Source organism: Athene cunicularia (assembly GCF_003259725.1).
Source record: "Athene cunicularia isolate RWA chromosome Z unlocalized genomic scaffold, athCun1 chrZ_part1, whole genome shotgun sequence".
In the NCBI taxonomy this organism is placed as follows: Eukaryota; Metazoa; Chordata; class Aves; order Strigiformes; family Strigidae; genus Athene; species Athene cunicularia.
The window spans coordinates 28,138,083-28,157,881 of NW_020799142.1; the positions used below are offsets into that span (position 1 = coordinate 28,138,083).

General features: G+C 39.2%; 1 protein-coding gene across 15 annotated transcripts in view; it reads right to left on the bottom strand.

The window, feature by feature from the left end:
• The window catches only part of CELF4 (CUGBP Elav-like family member 4), a 707,595-nt gene that overhangs the window by 405,605 nt on the left and 282,191 nt on the right, over positions 1–19,799 (bottom strand). The gene's annotated exons all lie outside the window — the stretch shown is intronic.

Genomic DNA, 19,799 nt, shown 5'->3' on the forward strand with positions numbered 1-19,799 from the left:
AAATTTACAATGTCAAATTGACATAACTTGAAGGAGATGGCGGGCATTATCCTAAGAAAAAAAAAAAGGAAAAAGCAACTCATTTTTAATTTGCATATGCATATTTATTTATTCAATATAGCAGCAAATTCTGCTGTTCTCTGAGTGGCACCTTTGCATCTTACAAATTTCTCCCCATTTGCACAATTAGTGCTGGCAGATAAATGTGCTGGCTGGTGAAGCATTCTTTTCTATCTTCTCCCCTGCCAAGTGCAGAGGCCCCCAGATATCTTGTTGAAACACAAAGCAGAAGCATATCACTGACAGGCTAATGTGCAAACTTTGGATCATAACCCAGTGTGAAACTATTCTCTGTGGTTCATGTAGAGTGGTGGGACCTCTAACGTGTGTTCACCAATAAAGTGGACATGCAGGCTATAACCTGTGTGAACTACAGAGATGTGTGAGATCCAGAAAAAACTGTTTAGGATGAGCTGAACATATGATATGGATAGTGATTAGCATTGTGAAGTGTCCATCTCCTAAAACATCAACACCCCAACAGTTCAATGGTCCAAAATTCAGAACTTTTGAGTTCTGCTTCCAGCTTTGACCTGTTCTGTTAATTTTAATGAAAGACCTAGGTTTCTCAATAGCTGTTTATTCACTGGTGCAGCAGTTGTGTACTGTACTACAGGCTGTAAAGCTTAACGGTCATAAATAGTTCCTTATTGTTCGTTTGCAGAAAATAAAACAGCAAATATATATATTTCCTCGTATAAAACAAGTTTTCCTTGGTATTCCTTTCTTCCACTGCAGAGCATGCCCCAAAACACAACTAAAGGAAGAACAGGCTAATGGGGATATCATCTGCAGGGGCCAAAGCGTACCCATTGGCTACTTTTCCTAGGCCACATAGACCTCTCTGAAATAAGGAAGAGATTTTCAATTAGACATCAAATTAACAAGGCACTTATGATGCTCCATTCCTGCAGGAAGACATTAGTAATTTGTTTGTTCCAAAGGCGCCACTCATATTCACACAAAATGGCATTTAAATGTTAATCGAGTCAGGGGATGGGGAGTGCTTGCCAATCACTACGCAACTTAAGGTCAAGGTTTTTGTCTTAAAGGAGGACTCAATGTTAATTTTAAATTTAAAATTCTTGACAGATAGCAGGTTTTCAAATGCCTGCCACAATATGGCTTGTTTGATTCATTTTAATGAATAAGTAACTCCTGGTAAAATGAAGGTCTCCCCATGTCTTCAAGGAAATGGAAGGGCAAAGAGGCACAGTGGACTAATCCTGCATCCACTACAGGGAACAGGAAGCAAAACCAATTTAGACTTCCATTCATCTCCTTGCTCCCCACATAGAGACCAAAAGGAGTAATTTACATTCTTACAAACACTAGGCAATTATTGGAGGTTTCAGTTTAAAAGGAAAAAAAAAAAAAAAAGTTCTCAATATTAAATTCAGCTTTGACTCTCTGTGCTGGAGGAACATTTTAGGTGCATGTCTGTGCACATGTTTGGTTTTGTTGTTTCCGTACTTTACACTCTTTGATAGGTTTGGTTTGGTTTCTTTTGTGTGTGTTGTTTTTGGTTTTTGGTGTGTGTGTGTGTGTGTGTTTTCTTGTGTGTGTGTGTTTTCTCCTTTATTTTTTTTAATTTTTTATTCAACCTTCAGAGTGTATCTTTTAAATAGTATAAGGAACCTGTGATCTCTTCCTGACTTTTTTTTTTTCCAAATGTGTCAGCCCTCAGAAAGAGCCAGAGGGCTTTTCCAATTTACCCTTGGCTGTTGCAGGCTGGGTCTAGGGCTGACATCCCTCTCAGGCAGTTCTTGCCATTGTTACACAGGTACATGACAAATTGTCATTTTTCCCAGGCAGTCTTGCTGGGGGTAATTAATTCAGATTGCCACTAACTCAAACTTGTGACCTAAGCCAGGTAAAAAGATACAAGGACTACTTCTGCTGATGTTGCTGGGAGAGATTGGAAGGGAATGAGAAGAACTGCGAGTGATCAGTGCAATCACTGAGATACTAAAGTTTTGCGGATGCCCGATAGAAAGGGGATGAAGTTAAACTCTGTGTGCAGAAGAGAAATAATGTGCGGTGCGGTGTGGTGCATGCAGTGGTAGATGAAAGAGAAGACATGGATCTCATAAAGGAAAGAAGCCATATGAATATCACTCAAAATTATTTGTCTCGATGAAGTCTTGCATGTAACTAACTTAGACATACAGACTGTGAAGTTAGCTGAAATGAACTCCACACTAACTGTTGATAGGAACAGCAAGAAAAAATTTAATTTGACCTCTTAGATCAATGAAACTATCTTCTACCATTTCCTGTGGTTAAGCTGGAAAGTGATGTCTGCTCTGCTGGAAGGCACGTTACTGGTGTACGGATATGTATGCACAGAACTCATGAACTTGGATACCTAGTGCTGTTTGAGCCTTTGTGAACCAGTCTCTCTCTACTAATTTTTAAGCCCCCAGCTATAATATAAATGAATAACATTTCCATGACTCACCAGAACGTTTAATGTTGTTGAGATGTTCAGTTTAAGCAACAACACAATTGCTTTAGATAGACAGTGTTTGAAGAATGAAGGGTTTTGACTGGTTTTGCCCCACCTAATTAAAGAGGACAAGTCTCCAACATCTGACTTTATAGAAAATGGAGAGAAATGGGTGAGAAATAGGCCTCTGCAGGGAGCTATTCAGTCCAGGGTCTGAATCAATCTCCAAGAATGTCAAGACTCCTCAGTTAGGTGAAATGAATCTGGACGTTAAAAAATATGGTGCTGGAACTACCTGTCCGTTATATACATATGTAGTCCTCGACAAAGAGGCCTCTGAACTGTAATCTTGACCTGTGCATGTTTCGATAAAATTTCACAACCCTATAACACACATGGCTGGCTCATTCCTATGTCATCACAATTGGCACATGCCCTTTTTGTGATAAAACATACTTTCGCTCACTAAGTTGACATCCAATTCTATTGAAATAAGAAGCAGACAATCTCCCAGGCCTCTTAAAATCTGCAGGGCAGGAGAATGCTAAAACCCCATAAAACTAAACAAAATTTCGTACGTGGAGCCAGAAGTAATCTCAAGAAAAAGAAGCAGATCCACCTTATGAAGTCATGTAGTCCAACCTTCAGCTAATGCAGTACTGTTCCCCCAAAATATTTTTGCTGTTATTTCAGAGTAACCAGAAAGCTTTGAGTCTCATCTTTGATAGTTCCTAGCCTGTGTGATGGTGCTTAGGGAGAACTTTCTATAGATATATATTCCCCAATTACTAGATTCTATTTATTTATTTATTACTATTTGGTTTATTCTTCCTTATGTGTGAGTCATTCTGAACTCCATGTATAATTTTTCCTTCTCATGATAGCGCTTCTCTTTACAGAGTTACCTAAATTCTAATAGTTAATGAGGAAAAAGATTGAGGAAATGAGTTATCTTTGCATTTGTTCATAGCATGAGTAAGTTCAAACACACAAAACTAAATTTCATACTGGTCCTGAATACTTTAATTTATAAGTGACAGGTCACTTACTTCTTCTGCAGAGTAAATACCAATAAGATGTAGGATACAGAAATATGGCACTAGTAAGTGTCACCACTGCTATCTTTTCTTCATTTCTCATTTAAGGAAACTAAAAGAATATCCCAGGAGACCAAGCTGCCAAATAATAATATAAAACTCATTGTTTAAGGCAGTAGTAGAACAACTGCTTTGAATAAAATGAGATAAGTCTATGATTTTCCATTCCAGGAAAATGGAAATCTATAGGCTCCATCAGATTTGGTTAGTTATAGAAGCAGTTAAATCATGTCAAGCTATTAATGTAATCTGTAACCTATCCACTGTGAGTCACCTACAAGAATTTCTAATCGGCACCTTTCCCAGATAAGTGTTTACATCATTATCATGTCTTTGAATGTCAGTGTCAAGACTAGAACTAGATTCAGAACTAGACTGGGAATCAGGAGAACTAAGTTCCTGTCCAACCTGATAGTAATCAGCTGTAACCTCAGGAAAATAATTTAATTTCTCCCAGTTTCTGCTTTTATTCCCTGTCTTAATCCTTGTTAGTTTTACTTGGAACTGGTCAGTCCTTCAGTGGGGACTATACTTGCAGCACTCAGCACAGTGGGATCTTTATCTTGGTGGTGACCACCATGTGCTACTGAGATATAGAACAAGAGCAACAGTTAAAGCAAGTATCCTCCTCCACCTTCTCCTCCACCAGAAACAAAGAAACAAATTCCATACCAGGCTAAAAAAATGCATAAGTAAAAAAAAAAATAAATAAATCCTTGTTCAAAAAAACCATTATGGGAGCTGTTCAGATACTAAGGTTGAAGAATTTAAAATTCAAAGAGATACAAAAGCCATCACATTACCCTGAAAGAAGAAATTTAGCATCTTGACTGTTTAAGTTCTTCTCTGGACTTTGCTTTCCTGTCTTCTTACAGATCCCCTCTTCAGATTTAGAGAGAAGACTCTGTGTGGCCAAAAACTGCCCTGCTTTTTTCTGAGCATCCTAATCTGTGTAGTGTCTTGACTGAAATATTATCACTTCTTGGGATAAACAAAATGTAGTGCGGTTCAGTAAGTGTGGAAAAAATTACTTCTGCTTTTTCTGGGGAAGCAGGAGAAGGAGTTAAAGTTAAGATGAACCGAACACATGAATGCACTGTGCCTGCTGGGGTCTGGCTGTATATTCATTATACAAGGTCAGGGTCTCACTTCCATTCCTCCTAGTGTAATTTAGGTAAAGCCACCACACAATGCTTGACCTTTCCGTGGGACAAGCTCCCTGCCTCCCTCCTGACATGCTGCAGTAAATTTGTGTGTAATTAAACATAGTGTTCCGACACGCCGGGTCTCTGTGGCCACCTGGCCTCCCCTCTCTGGCTGACCTTTCAGATTGAATCCAGCACCGACCACCAAGGCCAGGAATTGGCTAGTATCGGAGTGCAGCACAATAAAGTCAGGCATGTCTGCTCAGATTAAAACACGCTCCCTGCTTCCCCTTCCGCTTGGACCGGTGGAGCTTACATTGCACTGCATGCTCCATGTTGAATCAGGAGTAGGATTTATGGCTGAAGAGTAAGAAGGCCGCTTTGCTCCTCAGTCACATTTCAGCTACCCCTTGGGCACAAGATACCTCCAGGTCCCAGCCACAGTGAGAATCCAGTGGGCAAAACATGAAGTATGTGGGAAGACTAGGTCCTTCTCCAAGGAGAACACCTTAGAGGGATGAAGGCTCTTCAGAGTAGGGCCCTCACAAGATTACATGTGTTGTTGTTGGCCTGGGCTGATCTAGTCATCTGTCAGATGGAATAATAACTCTGTGTCACGAAAGTGGGAGAAGATTAAGAGTCTAAGAACTAACTATGAGAACCTCCCCTAGTTCACGGGATTTTGCCTGAAATGCAGAACTTCTGCCTGTAGGAAGCTGTGGGAAAATACCATGATATGGTGCCAGAAGGTACATGCTTAGAAATACAGCTGCTTTGAAAAAAAACCAATTGTATGTCAATACTGGGCATCTAAAGACATTCTTTGGAGGTTGCAGATACCGTTCTGAAAGGACTACAGGAGCAGGCAGCTGTTGCACAGGACTTGGCTACAAGACTGAGAGTCAACTCACCTATCTTCATTCATCTATATCTACATTTGAACGAATCCTCTAGTTTTACTTTGTAGTCAAAGGAGAGAAACTGAATATTCCACACATCTGAGCAGCTTGGACAGCCATGGTGGCTAGAGGTTTCAACCATTTTGATTTATAGAGATCTGTTAGAGAACACCCACCCTAACTTCTTCATTTACTCACGGATCAGTGAGCACCGTTGTAGTGATATAAGGGGATCTCAGAGGTCCTTTAGGGCCCTGAAAGTCAAACTGTTTGTTCCCAGCTATATAAACCTCAGTATATTCAAGTGAAATGACCTCTTTGTGCTTCATTTTTTCTAATAATAAAAAAAAAAAAAAAAAAAAAAAAAAAAAAAAAAAAAAAAAAAAAAAAAAGACAGTGTAACAATAATATGAAAAACTATGTTTCTCTAAATTACGGTAGTATATTACCACCAGCTATGACTAGCACTATCTAGAATAATCAAAAGTGTGAGAAGCCTGAAAATGAACAATTTTGAAATAACACTTCTTCAAGCAAATGGCACTGCAAATCTGGGTACATCCCTTGGAAACATTTCTTTGCCATGACAGGCGTTTAGGACTAAGATTAACTTCCTGTTAGTAGGAAACATCATTATCATGCTGTTTCTTTTCTGCATCAGAAATGAAGACACCACAAGGGAAAAGGCATTGCAATATACTTTCAGAACAGTCTCCATCATTAGAAACTCTGCTGTTTATCATCACCTTCCTTCACAGACAGTCCTAACAAGGAAATGGTGGTATCTTAGGCATCTAAATGACCTTTTGGGTTCAGGATTTTCAGATGCACTGTATCAAACCCATTACTAAAATCTTTTCACATAACCTTCCCTCTGCTTTTCCTTTACACTCTGATGTTAATAATTCTCAACTCCATCTTGCTCACGGCTCACGATGCCATTGTCCTCTAGAAGTTTCATGATATTTTCTCCGTCTTTACATTCCATTATTTTAATGGGGAGAGAAGTTAGATTTATAGGATAGTAATTGCCAGGACCAGAAGTAAGAAACAGAAAAAGCCCTATTTTTTTGTAGGTCATCCAGCCATTTCCTTTGCCAGCGTCTGAATGTTCCTTCTTGCATACGTTCCTCTGTTTTGCCCAACGTGCCTGTAAGTCTCCTCAGCAATGGATTTTCCACCCTTTCCTTTGGGAGATCATGGCTTGATATACTCCACTGCCAGTATGCGTTTTATTCCTGATATTTATTGTGAGTTTTTCTTTGCTTAATTGTATCCCATTACTCTTAGTTATATTCCCATGGACCACCTTAAATAATTCCTTCTGTCACTGGCATCTTTCTCCTTCAAGTTTGTGTATTTATTTCTTGTCATGTTAATCACCTTTTAGGAAAAACAAAATCTGTCAGCACCTTCATCCTTGAGATATAAAGGAGACATCTCTACCCTCACAATTAAGGTCATTCTTCCTGTTTTAAAAATCACAGAAATATCTATCTAGGTAAAAACAAAAGATAGTTAAGAGAAAATGGATAAGCTTTACCATATAGTGGAAGTGTAAGACCATTATAATAAGAAGCTGAAAGAAAGAGATTTACACCAAAGGGACAAAACCCATCTAGTAGTTTTAAAACCATAACTGAGGGAATTATCTGGTACTGTTTTCTTGTGGGATCTTAGGAAAAGTGATCCACTTGAATTGTAGTCTTGAATTGGCCTCCTTAGTAACCTTTACTTTATCCTGCAACACTCCTCTAAAAGGTAAAATAAAACCAGAGATCTGAAAAGAAAATGCAGCATTTCAGTGTATCAAAGAAAAATACCTGGACCAAATCAAGTAATTTGGCTCTTTCTATGCTGTCCCCCTCCTGCAGATGGGCAGTTCATAAACATCTCTTATATAGATTTAGGAAGAAGCAAAGTTCTTGCTGGATGAAAAATCTGTTTCCTGCCCACTTTGAGTTCTAAGTCTATATTTTGCAGTTTCTAAGGATCTAAAATACAGGATTTCATTTCAACTATAGTGTGCAGATTTGGTTACAAAGTGCATGTTATATCACTGTAATACTCCTTACATCACCAGGGTGCAAGGAGGATTACTTAGTTAATGTCTGTAAAAGGCTGGGAAGTGCTGTTTAAACATTATTCCTATGACCTCTTTGTTTTTTGGAGCTGGTTTCATTTCTTTTGAAACTGTCACTAATACTTCCTTGACCTTTTGATTCAGCTGCAGCAGCTTTGGCAAGGAACTCCCCATTGAGGTTGCTCATATTTCATCCATCTGATTTACCCCTGAGCCTGAAGCACACTTATTTACAATCAGAGTTAAAACATGGGGCAAAGGCTGTTGAGTTAGTTCTTCAGCCCTGGCCAAAAACCTGCAACACAAAAATTTTCAAAAGTGGAGGCAGAAAACAGAGACGAAGTATGTCTGTGTTGAGTCCCTCTTGCCAACATCCTCCTTTTGCAGCTTTTGAAGTGGGAGGAAGAGATGTAAATCAAATCTAACAGAGTGTTAGATAGAGTAGAACTGACATTTGAAGCTGCAATACCTTAAAGTCAATATCATCATCTCTGATATTTACTGTAGCATACAATCCTTGGATGAAATGGTAAAGTTCACTTCTTCCTCTCATACACACTACATTGTCATAGGTGCTGTTACACACACACTCACATACACAAACAGAGGGAAATTAGAACTAGCTTCACCCGAACATCCAGTGTGTACTTGCATCTAAGGACATCTGCTGCTCAGAGTCCTCAGAAGTGCTGTGTTGATGGGTGAGACACTTTTTAAATATGTCAGTTTATATATAAGTTGTCTTAGACAAATGCTTTTTCCAAACAGAAATACTGGTCCTGTTTGGGATGGCTGGATGGTAGAGAAGGCTAAAATGACTAAAGAGATATAATATCTGAAGGGGCCAAGTTTTGGGACTTCTCAGGTGGGCTGAAGCTAACAAGAATATCACCTTTACTTAGACATCTGCAGTCAGACAGTCAGGACTTTTTGTTTGTTGTCAATGGAAAGAAACAAGCAAGCCCTGGAAACACACAGTTGAGTTATCTGAGATATGTATCTCAGGATGTGATGAATTATTCTCAGGAGAGGACTATTTGTCTCCACTGACTGTAAAGGGCATCTAGCAAAACTAGTCCAAACCTAGATGTCTCTCTTTTGGCCTTCAAGGTTAGGGCAGATGGATCACAGCCCAGGTTATATTTTCTCTTTAGTAGGGAAAGATTATAGTTCTTCAATGCAGGGGAAAAAGAAGAGTATGGAACCAAGGACTCCAGCATTTTATTCCTAGCTGTCTAATGAAGCTCTGGGGTGATCTGTACACTTATCTGAATGGTGTGGGATTTTCTTCACTCAATTTAGGCACTGAAATCATTGAGTTATTTCCAAATATATCCATCAATTTCCTACTTTACCAATGGAGTCTGCTCAGTGCCACTGAAGACTTCCAGAGAAAAAGATTCATTAGTTTAACCACTGGACCACTGCTGCTCGGGTCACTATACTATTAATGGAGGAACTGAGTCTAAGGTATTTGGTCTTAATGCAAGAATATCCTTTAAACCATATACCGGATGCTATTTTATATTTGTTGAATTATCTGTCATGGTCCTTAAGAAAAGCAAGGTGAGAACAGATGTTCAAGTTCCAAGCAAACTCTATGTTTGAGTCCTCTTTTCAGTGAATGAGTACATCTTCCCATTTACTTCTCACGTCTTTAAACAGCATATTACATGCTGTCATCTCTCACACTATATACCATCATCTCTCTTAATGTAAATCTTACCTTGGCACCACTTGTGCCAATATGAGCACTCCTACACTGAATTCAAACCCTCCTTCTGCAGCCATGCAGAGCTCAAACTGAGATCTCAGTAAATGTCTGGTGTCTCAGACACTAACATCTACTGTTGCCACAACATTGTCTCAGGAAGGACCTGATAGCATGTAATAGTCTACCACAGAGGTACCCAAACTTATATTGGTGTATATGACTACTGCTGCTGGCAGTGTGGAAACTCTTGGACCATAGCAGGACAGGGTTATAACCTCTGCCTGATCACCTGAAAGAGAAGACCATGGTAGACTGAGAGTAAATTATCCTGGGAATTACAACAAATCACTGAGACAATAATTTCTTGAGCAGACAGGAATTCTAGGCCTACTTCAATGGATACCAGTGTTTCTAGATGCCAGAATACTCCATGCTTCAAGTGACTTAGGTTGTTTCTCCAAAGAAATGAAAAAAAAACCAACAAAAAACCACCAACAACAACAAAAAACCAAAGGCACCATCCCTCCCAGTTCTGTTTCATTATAAATAAGCCCAGAGTTGCCTCCCTGAGAAATGACCACCAAGACGGTCGACTGTCTTGACTTCAAAAAGAATCCTGCTCATTTTCATGCCTTTATAATTTTACATGAATTAAACACTTCAACGTGATCAAGCGATGCATTCATCAAGTATGGCATTATCTTGGGAGATGAAGGTATTTCCTTTGTCCCTGTTTTTTTTGATGGGAATATTTTTTCCACTGCTTTGCTACTATTTGAAGGTCTGGCCTTCAAAAATAGTCATTCCTATTACTACAGCATCAGCCAAAGTGGAAATAGCAAAAGACACAGAAAAGACAACACTGGAATGAACAAAAAAACTTGTAAAGCACCTTCAATTTTTTAGAGAGGATTTGAAAAGCTGTCAGTTTTCTGCTGCTAGCTGACTAGTTCCCTGTACCTCTAGCCACAACAAGAAATAATAATGATGCTTTCCACTTCTTATTTCTTTACCTGAACCTCTCAAAACTCTTGACTAAGTTTGAATTTGGCAGTCTGGCATCTGGGGAAGCCAGATAGGTTTTGTATGAATTCTTTCTCAGCTGTTTTCAGGATTTATTATCCAAAGACATGTGCTTGGATGGCAGGAGTTGACTTTATAGGACAGAGGACCAGTGCTGAAATAGATCTGTTTTTCATGACAGGGAGCATTACAAACCTTAGCGAGAAGTGACGTTTCTTGCCTTAGACACATCAACTCCAATGAAAAGAAAATGGTGTAATCTTCTTTTCTTTTTTGGTGATACCAGTGCCTACCCAGATGTTCTTTCCCCACAGTCCCTGGATCTCAGCTTTCCATTTTAAGAGCTTTGTTTGCACTAAGTATGTACCCAGGTCTGGGCCCCAGCTTGCCCCCTCCTTTTATTTTGACTTTTCTATTTATCAAATACTAACTGGTTTTCACCACTGGGGAGGGAGCCTGTCTCACTTAGGCTCTTGTTCTATGAACAGCAGAATTTCTCTTAATATCTACCTCATGGATTCTCTTCAAATTGCACTTGAATTCTGTTTTTCCTTACAATAAGGGGACTACACCTGGAGGTACTGAGACACAATTTATGCTTAATCTGTTAAGGATGCTCCACTTTCTTACTGTCCCCATCTTGAGGGAGATGATATTTCATTCACCTGAAGTGTGACAAGTTTTAGCTATTCTGAAACACTCAGTAATTGGAAGATGTTCTTCAGTGTTTTGTATTTTAAAGTACAGATTAATGTTTCCCTTGTAAGAGCATCAGGCCCCTAAAATGAGATCAGTCTACTCATAAGGACTGCAGTCTCATTCTACTGCAGTAAGTCCATTGGGTCCAGCTCCTGCTGATCCTATCGATCCACTCTGGCAGCCTGAAATAACTTTACAATGGGTGGAAATCCCTGATGGAGAAGTCCCTCAGACCTCTGATGGGAGGAGGAATGTAATGTGGCCACGCTGCTCTTCTTCATGCAGCTCCTGATGGACTTGGGAAGTAGAACCCAAGCTACAAGATATGGGAGGCTTCTCTAGACTTGTCTACACATGCTCCAGCCTAGTCAGAAGCATCTGGACCCACTAAGATAGATAGCTTTTATCCTATACCCTTTCTTCTCTATGGTCTCTCTTCTTAACATGGCAATAGGTAAAAAACAGGAAACATGGCCTTCAATTTTTTTTTGTGCAGAGACTAAAGGCTATGGATAATAACACAACTTTTTGGAATCAGTTTTCAGAAAGCTTCAACTCTGTTCTCCTCAGAACTCTTCCAAAGCCCTGCCTGTGCTCCTAATCAAAAATGAGAATGAATGGGTGAACACTTCTATATACTCTGTTAGGTCATCCTGTACACCTATTGTGTTAATTTAAAAGCTTTGGATAACTCTTTCCATCCCAGTTTATTGGATGGCATAATTACTTTGTCAAAGAATAATAAGAAACAACAACAGAAAGCCACAGGTGCGCTCATTGTTTTCTACTGCACTCAACAAGCTGACCAGAAGAGATTGAGAAGGCCAGTTGACTGTTGTCTGGAGACAGGAGAGGACAAGGAGATCTCACCAGTAACCAAGATCTAGTTCACTGGTGGATCTGGTTTAGTTAATAGTATTTTAGTTGACCTTTGCATTTTGTGACTCAGTTGCCCTACCTGAGAAAAAATAAAAGCAAAAATAAACTGAGATGGTTTTGCTGCTTCAAGAAAAATAATACTGACTTCCTTTGGACCCTGCATTTTGGAACTTGCTTACTGGACAATATAACTGCCTCAAACTAGATCCTAATCTTGAGGTGCATATCAACAGTTCGATATACATACTATGAGGTCTTGACCTCAATTAAACCCATATCCTATGGAATTTAGTGGGAATAGCATGGGTGTGCCTTATATGGAATTCAATCAAGCTTGTAGTTTAATAAACAAATCCAGGTGAAAAGGGGCTAATAAGTACAAGAATTACTGAAAGAACAAGCTTCCTTTCACAGTCAGAAAAGGGCCCTAAAACAATCCAGAATTTTAGTTATGATAGCTATAAAAAAGGAGTTTTTAAGTAAAAGACAAAAATACACCTTTGACAGCATTTTATTTACTCATTTAATTGATATTCACTCTCCGAGCTGACGCATTTTCGTATCAGAGTAGGATGATCTATTACTTAGCAAACAGAATGATCTAAAGTAGAGATGGAAGAGATCTACTGGGACAGATTTTCAAGCAATTTACATACACTCTTATATATACAAAATATGAGCATTGGTGCACCGATAACTATACGTGCAAGTTTGCATCGATGCATATGCAAATCAGGCTATTGTGTAAGGTATTATGTCCAATCAGTGATTCATTTGGTGCAATTAACCAATTTCTATGCAGAACTCTTGTAAGTGGCATGCAGATTAATACAACTGTGTGCAAAGCTTACACCAGCGTTTGTGTACTTAAATGTTCTGTGTATCTTGCCCATTAAATTAGGGTCTGTTTTAATTAGACCATGTAATTCAGGCCAGAACAGATCACAGTGTACTTGGGAGTCCAGTAAATAGAAACAAAAACGTATTTTCTGATATGCTATGTCATTCAAAAGCACCATGAATGCCTAACTACTTCCTTTGGATTATGAAATCACAATCACAGCCTATCAAACCTTAACATGGGTAACAATTTTTTTCTAATGTTCAGTCTAATTTTTCCCTCACTTAGCTTAATCTTATTTCCTCTAGTCATCCTCCCACTCTAAACACCATCTCCCACAGAATCATAAAGTGGCTGCTCTATTTGCTTAATTCAGTTACAATATTTCTAGGAAATGAATTATATCTGTATGAAGAAAACATGAGATCAATGGATATAGAAGGGGGACCCTCTTCTATGAGTCTTGTTGGTGACAGGAGACCTATTTTGACAAGACTCGACAGTGTTCTGCTTTAGTAAAAGTAAACCTTGAGAAGTACTTGCTAGACATTGTATAATAATGCCCTATACATTTCTTTAGTTCATCTCAAAGCCAGGCTCAGATAGACCCTTTTCTATGGCTAGAGAAAGTAAAGCAGAGAGGAAAAAGCATCTTCCATGGCATCTCACTGTAAATCAATAACAGAGCAAGGATCAAGCCTAGGTCTCCTGAGATGAAGGCTAGAAACAAAATCCAGTGAGTGGAAGGATTTTCAAAAAAATCATATCCGAAGCCCTGGTTCTTCAACTAGACCTACCCTGGTAGGTCACTGCAAGCTTAGGTTGTGTTCAGAAACAGTGAAATGATCTCTGAATTCAGTGCAGGAGTCCTTAAAAGAGTACAGTTCAGCCCTCAAGGCTGCAAAACTGCAGGGGCATTTAGACTGGAAGGGCGTCTTCTGGTCCAGGCTCCACTTGAAGCAGTCCCAGTTTAGATAAGGTTCCCTTCCTTAACGCAGTTATTTATATAATACAAAGATGATTTTTATATAATTTCAATCCTTCGATTAATGTGTTTTCTTTAAGTATGGAATGTTTATTTTACTAATGCAAACATGTCATGATGAAAGGGGAAAAAATAAAGTCTTTAAAGGTAAAAATCTTGTCTAGATACAAAGATGAGGTTTATCTATGGCTTTTCCTTCTGTGGGTGATGGTTCTAAACCAGTATAAACTCATGGTACAACACTGAGTTAACCCCCCCTTGTTACAAAACCTGCTTTGACTAATGGCTTGAAACCATTCTTCTTTATCAGACTTATGTAATATGCTTTGCAGATCACATCTCTTACAGCTCTACTAGAAGTACTTATTCTATGTTCAAGGTCCCCTTTCCTATATATCAAACAACACAATAATGAAGAATTATACTGAGTTGCTAAAATATTAGTGAGAGAGGAAGAGGGAGAAATACATTTCTGCAATGTTTTGAACCTAGTGTCACTGGGATTTTTTAATGCATAAGAGGCAGAGTAATTTTGCTCTAGTTCCACATTAATTCCTCCACAATATGCATTGGGGATATTATTTTTTTACAAGACGCTTTAAAACCAGGCCTGAAAACAAGCAAAATCCATTACTGACTTACAGTAAATTCCTAAAGGATTCTCTGTAGTTCTGTTCCTACTTCAGAATGGCTATACACACACAAACAGGTTCAGCAAACACGGTAATAGATTTTAAGATACACTACCCTGAAGAAAATAAGACAAGAAACAGTAGACCCCATTCAGAAAATTTATTGTACTTCCTTAATTTCTAAACCTCAAAAGCACAATGGGCACTTACAGTACATGATCATTTTTAATTCCTAGAAAGTGATTTAAATGGGAACATTCCTAATGATGACTTCCAACAAGCCATTCAAACATGGCCCTGTTCCTAGATTTGAACACTCTGGTAAGGCTTGTAGCCTTAGAGCTTCATGCTTAATATGAAGTAGAATTAAACTTTAAAAAATATTCTTTGCCATGTTAGTAGGAAAAGTTAGTAACCGAACTGTGAATCTGTGATGATATATATGCATATGAATACATATACGTATACATACTGTATAATACTGCAAAGACAAGTGATGAGTATTATTTCCCTTAAATAAAAAAGAGAAGGGAAAAATGAAAGAAGAGATACAGTGTTATGCTTCCTAACAATATACAGAGAAGGAAGGAAAACTGGAGAGTGAGCATAGATGACTGGACAGAGTGTACAGACCATGTCTATTGAAGCTATTCCTTGGGATTAAAGGGTTTTGAACCAGATCATATGGAAAGCTGTGACTGCAGATCTGGGAAACAAATTAGAAGACTGATGAATGAACCTCAGACCTGAGAGGACTGAGTGAGGAGTTGACTTTTCATACCTGAAGGACTGGATGCTAAAAAAAAAGAAGCAAGCTAAAATTTTCACAGAAGATTTTATTATCTGGCAACAATAGTTTTGCCCATGATGTTTGGAAGTGATGTAATAGTTGGACAGATACCTGCAGGTGAGTAACAAATGACACAAACATTTAATATCAGCTATTTAATGTCTAGCTATTACCCCATGATTTTTGACTTAGGTTGAGGGTTAGTCAGGTAACTGAAGTTGCAGTCGGAGTGCCACGGCTCTTTGTTTGCTCTCAGTAGCAGGGATAGTGAGTAGTGCATTCTACCAGCACTGCTCACGCTCACAGAATGAAAGGCATGGTAGACAAGTGCATTTCAGAAGTCTGATTTTGAGTCTGAAGATTGGAAGACAAGGCCAAAAGAGTTAGTCTTCCAGGTTTTGACTGCAGTTTTGGGTGCCCTGTTTGAGTCCCCTAGAGTAAAGCCACTGGTTGTCCCGACTTCTCTCTGAGCTCAGATTCCTGTTGCTTCTCAGGGTCTCACACTGTCTTTACCCTGCAGTGGTTTATGTTATGTTCCTTTCACCTCAAACATCTCACTTTAAACCACACAAAATCAGAGCCCAGCCTGACAAATATTGCTCAGAGTCTTGAGTCTGCCATAAACACAGGGAAAAAGCTCCAGGTCTGGGATTTTAATTAGGAACCTGACAACTTTTGTTGCTCTATTGTCCACAGCTGCCTAGACATGACAGATGTGACAAGATGAGATCCGATACGAGGACAGGTCCTCTTAAATCCCTCATTACATCACTTCACCCATAGTGCATGCAAAGGATTTGGAGACACAACATAAATCCTATATGCACATATATAATCTCTTCCTTTGTTGCACAACTCTGCACTAAGCCAAAATTTTGTAAATTATAAGCAGCAGCAGTGAATTCAGGTGGAAACAGCAGAACAGAAAGGCATTTTGTTGTCACAGGAAAGATTTTTGGTCTCTCTTCTACTACTTCCCTGTAATGTTTTATTAATGTATAAGCAAAGTCTAAACAGCCACTGAGATTTCCCCATCAAAAGCAGGGGGGGGAGGAAGACTTCATCTCAGTTCTATTTTTAAAGCAAGAGGAGGGGGGAGAAGTGATTTTATATTTAGACTTTCAGACAAAGAAAGGGAAGATGGATCTAGTAAAATGGTACCTTCAGAGTATGTTTTGGTTTAATGGGATGCTGATAACACAAGCCCTCAGCCTTACAAAAATAAAAGATCCCTGACTTCTCCTATAAATTGCTGTGTCGTTTACATATAAATGACTCCCTTCTATTTAGCCCCCTCCTCTTATTTTCCTTTGGACTTTGTATCATTTCCATCTATTCTGCCAGACAATAAACCAGCTGAACTCATCACCAGAATTTATAGGCTAAGGATTTGCTTTGGTCACCAGCCTAGGGCAATGCAACACAAAGAGGTTCAGTCAGGTCTAAAGAGAAGGTAGTAGCATGTGTACATGAGTGTGTGGCAGGAAAAAAGTAAAGAGAATTATTTCCAGTGACAATTCTTCTGTAATTATTATAAGTTATATGGCTTTTATGTGTATGGTCATGTATCTACAGCTGAATTTGGGTTTGTTGAAAAGGAGATTCTTTGATGTCCTACACCCAGCTTTCTTGTGGAATAATGGATGTGGCTGAATGTAAGTCAGGTTGAAGTATATGAACCGTATGCAGTTCCTGTGGGAGGTGCTGCCTTGTCCAGCAATGTGCAGGGAGTAGGAAGTTTCATTCTGATGTTTGAAGAATGTATGGATATGTATTACAGCTACACATCTGCTAGCATGTTCTGACTTGCTGAAAAGTCTTTGAGTGCTGCCTGTAAGTACAAAGGCTACATGCTTGTCAAAAAGTCTGTAAGATCATTAGCGTGTGTATCTGTGTATTCAGGCACGTATTGATACACACTGACTTGTATATGGTTATGTCACATTGCACGAGTGCATTTTGCCTTGTTTGAAAGTCTCAGTGAGAGTGTATATATCTGCCTTTAAAAATTGCATTGCCGCAGCATATAAATATTTATATATGTAACTGTCATAAATCTGTCAGCTTGGCAAACGTATGAGTCGCCAAGGTAACTTTGGGAGATTTTTATTGAAGAACTCATAAGCTGGAGTTGAGGAATAGCTGAAAGAAATGAGAATTAATGGCTACTCAACATCACTATCATAAAGTTAGTTATCCCAAGTTTCAGAAAATGAAACAGACAGTGTTGGCTACCACAGACACAGTTTAAGTACACCAGCTTTGTTAAAAGCTTAATGTTTTGACTAAAACTAACTCAGGGTTCTAGGTCAGTATACTGCTGGGGAACCCTGGGCAGTCACACTTGGAAACCAAAGGCTGTTGTCCTCCTATGCTACGCTAGGATTGCTCTTGGAAGAGCCAACAGGATTTTCAGTTGGTGTTTGAAGGTGTGGCAACTTGCAAAAAATCATTCAAACAAAAAAGCTTTTTTAAATGAAAACTCATTTGTATATAGGTAAGTAATCTTTTGTCATTGTGCAGTTATTTAGAGGCACTCGGTTATGCAGTTAGCTTTGCTAAGTTTTAGTGAAAAGAAGTGCAGTGGTTTGATATAGCAGAGATGTTATCAGAAACTGAATACACCTTTCCTTAGGCTTAGTCTACACAGGAAAATCTTTCCAGAGTAAGCTGGGCAGTGCTTTTCCACCTGTGGCTCACTGACCTCTGCTGGCTCACACAAAAAGCAGTTCAGAAAAAAAAAAAAAAAAGGAAAAAAAAAAATTTGAATACATCATCATTCCTTCTAATTCCCAGTCCAGCTTCCCCTGCCTTCCCAGTTTCACAGCCATGTCCATTCACAAGGTGGTTTGCTATTGTCAGCTGAGCTCAAGTTACAAGGTTGGCATACTTGTTTGTCTCTGGATCTGATCAAAGAAGCAGAGCTCCCAGCTCGGGTTTGGTACCACCACCTGCTGCTACCTCCAAGCTACATGGGTTATCTCTGGTTGTACTTTGAAAGCACAGTTATATGTGGTTCATTACTTTTGGGGTACACAGTAGTTTCTTAAATGTGGGAATGTTCATAAATCTTAGTCTTCCACTATTACTGGCTTGATAAATAATAATAATAATAAAAATATCCTTGTGCATTCTGTGAATTTTTAAAATCTAAAAAAACCCTAATGTGCTTAGACTTCCAGGGCACTCTCCCGAGAAACATGTCTTTAAAACCTGCCAACACAGCTGATACTGTTTTTTTTTTTTTATGGCACTTGGTTTAACAGCAAGCACACAGAGCCACAGGCCCTGTTTGGATAGGAGAGGGGTTGTTAAAAATCTGAGCATATCATCTAGGATCTGCAAATTAGCAAGGGGGTGTGCAAGGCTAGGACTGTTAGCATCCTGAGAAACAGTGCAGGGACTCATCTCTCCAGAAACACCTCTGTGTCTTGGAGAGACTTCTGCAATACTGTGGATACAGGTGTTGTAACATTTAAATATAATAATCAACCTTTCATTTCCATGTACTTAATTAATTTCCCTTCTATTATTATTACTTTTATTAGGCTTTCACTAGGACTCCTGTTTCATGTGAGTTTAAGACTAAGCACTTCAGTGTCTCATAGGCAGCTTCCACTTTTTCTTTCAAGCACTACATCACTATTTTTAAGTACAAATTCTTCTTAATGTCTTGTCTTTGGGTAGCAAAAGAATCATGAAAATAAGTTGTTATCTCGCAGTATATTTATATATATTTGTATGAAGCTGTAACTGTATAGACATCCATATTCATCCACTCATATACGTACACACCCACACACAGAAAGAAACACATTTCTATGATTTTAAATCTGAGGAAAAGGCTTTGGTGGGGTGGAGAATTGTTTGTAGCTAGTGAGAGCCTTCCTTGTGGTAGGGAGCAGGATTAAAAAAAACAATAAGCTGAAGGAGATGGGAAATCTCCACCTTGGACAGGTTCAAACCCCAGGCAGTATGTTTGCCCGCAGTATATGCTAAACCAAAACGCGGACATCAGGGACAGATAGCAGGGGGATGCCAGAAACCTCTGGGATGGTGATGCTGCTCTCCACTGGGACTTGCAGGGAGCAAGCACCTTTCCTCCCCTCTTGGTGCTCCCAGCTGAACAGAGCCTGCCTCCCACAGTGCTGCTGTGCAAAGCCTCTCACGGGGACAGCAGCACTAGAGAACAACTTCCAAAGCCGAAAGCAGCTTTCAGATTGAGTTCCATTTAAGTTAGCCTTGCTTATTAGTTGCCAGGCCCCTATCCCCTGCCCCCTCTCATTGAACATAATTGGCCTCTCATTAATTGCACATGATGGAGATATCTCACTTCTAGGGAATGTAGCAGAGTCGAAGAAGCAAGAGGAGGACGCTTGCTGCCAGCATTCTTCCTGTCTTGCTCCTATTTGTTTATGGTGGAACACAAGAACAAACCCCAAGCTTCCCCCCTAAAAAAGACTGGGATGCAAGTTTTCAGACAGCAGCCGAGCAGTGCGGCAC